The sequence below is a fragment of the Dipodomys merriami genome, unplaced genomic scaffold (assembly GCF_024711535.1).
Source record: "Dipodomys merriami isolate MVZ:Mamm:240054 unplaced genomic scaffold, mDipMer1.0.p SCAF_443, whole genome shotgun sequence".
Lineage (NCBI taxonomy): Eukaryota > Metazoa > Chordata > Mammalia > Rodentia > Heteromyidae > Dipodomys > Dipodomys merriami.
In genome coordinates this window covers 618133-620316 of record NW_027206006.1, presented here as the reverse complement: position 1 = coordinate 620316, position 2184 = coordinate 618133, and positions in this window count along the sequence as shown.

Below are 2184 nucleotides of genomic sequence, written 5' to 3'. Positions count from 1 at the left end.
CAGGAGAAGATATCAACAGTCTTGATTTGTAGACCACTGAGCCTTCAGGTTTGTTTGCTGTTGTGGCTCACAGGTTCTTTGCTTTTGTCCCTAAATGGTGATCTTAGTACACACCACTGTCCTGGCCTTTCCCTTATTATTTTATTCTCCCCAGAATATTGGCTCCTCTCCCTGTCTACAGAGTCCTCAGGATAAAGATCTCAGGGTGAGACTAGACTATAATTTTATTTAGATCCTTTTAAAAGTCATGAAGAAAAGGTTTGCAAAACTCAGAACCTGCCGTTTTATGATACATCCTGCCTGATACCTCCATGAGCAGGTGGAGGTGCAAAACACCCTTCTGGAAGCTGAGCAGCCATCTCTGATCTGCTAATGCTCATTGCATCTAGGAGTCTCCCTAGAAACTGCTAGGTCTGAAGAAGTACTCAGAATCATGGTCCAGAACCCAAGTTCTGTCAACATGTTCTCAAGTTCATATCTGTGAGATCTACCCCAACTCAGGAGCTGAGACTGAAGTTCCAAGGTGGTCAATATTTAAGGCAACAGCACTGCTGTGTAGTTTTAGAAGTTAATTACTTAGTGAGACTAAGGCACATCCAGAAAGCTGGTCAGCACTTTACCTTAGGGTATGTCTGGAAGGCACTAGCATTTGAATCAGTAAATAAAGAGCTATCCTTATAAATTAACCTAAGTGGACATTAAGCTGGTATATCCATCTTAGAAGTCTGGGTTCCTAAGCAGCTCCCTAGTAAGACTCTCACCACCAGATCCCCTGGCTCTTGGGCTTTTGTACCCACTCTGAATTGTATCTTGAGCCTTCCTGGCTTTCCAGCTCGCCAATGGCTGGGGTTGAAACTTGTCAGCCCCCCTAATTATGTATTTATATATCCTCTTTGCTTCACTAGAGAAGCTTGAATAAAGCAGTAACTTTTCTGGTTCAAAAGGAAATATCCTTCTCCCAATATTCCAGGGTGGACATTTACCTTCTGGATCACCTGGAATAACTGAGACCCTAACTTACATGTGTGAGCCACATACATATGATTCCAAGTCCAAAGACCAGCAAATGGCTTTGCAATGATGCCATGTCAAGATTATACCATGACCTATGAAACCATATTTCTACCATTTTCAGAAAATCATTTATCATTTGTATCTGATCTATCCAGAACTTCTGCAAATAAGCAACATTAGATGCTGAGCCCAACACATCCTGAGACATGCAGGATTCCATAACAGAAAGTCAACTGCTCCCTGCTTAAAATGAGATCCAAGCCGACTTTGCTCCAAAGATGCCTATTTTTCCATAGGCAAAGGTGAGCTTGGCAATGAGCTCTGCAATTGGTAGCAATATTGCTCACCCAAATCCCTCTTACCATTGGTACCAGGAAGCCACCATGAATCAATGGGACTGTTTAGTAAGTCCTCAGTCTTCAGTTAAACATAGCAAGTTCTAAATGACAGGCTACTGGAGGACAGAGGCAGCTGAGAAAAACTCACTTCCTTATACACCACCTGTCCCAATTACACAGCACCTATCCCAATCCTTCTTCAGGGGCACTAGCCTGACACTGTTCCAACTCGCAAAACAAGTTATGTGCTACAAGTCCCTGCTGACCCCAGCCATAAAAACTCTGCTACAATCAGACTATGGGCGACCTCTCTGATCCATCCAGGGAGTTTGCCCGGGAGCATCACCCAGTAAACTTTTCACCTTTAAAACCTCCTGTGTGTTCTTTCCTCGTCTAAGTCCTTTCACTAAAGAACTGTTGCACTTAACCACAGTTCATACTGCATGGAGCACTTGAAATTTTATTAAGATTTGAACTCCTTAAGCACTTTAAAACTTTTTTTTACTTCAGTGAGAGAAACCTACAGATACTGAAAACATTGAACTCAATATAGACCTTCATACACCTGACCCGCTACACTCATGCCTAAATGTAATTGTAGTTGCCCCAGTTCATATAGGTGATAACACTCAAAAGATGCTTGCAGGTGCCTCTTAAAGAAATACAACTAGGCAAGAAACGTCAAAGTGAGAGACATTAAAAATAGTTTCAGCCAGATGCTAGTGGTGGGAGGCCAAGATGTCTGGACCTCAGTGGAAAGCCAGCCCAGACAACAAGTTCCTGAGACTCTTATCTTCATCAACCCCAAGAAGGCCAAACTCAAGTGGCAGAG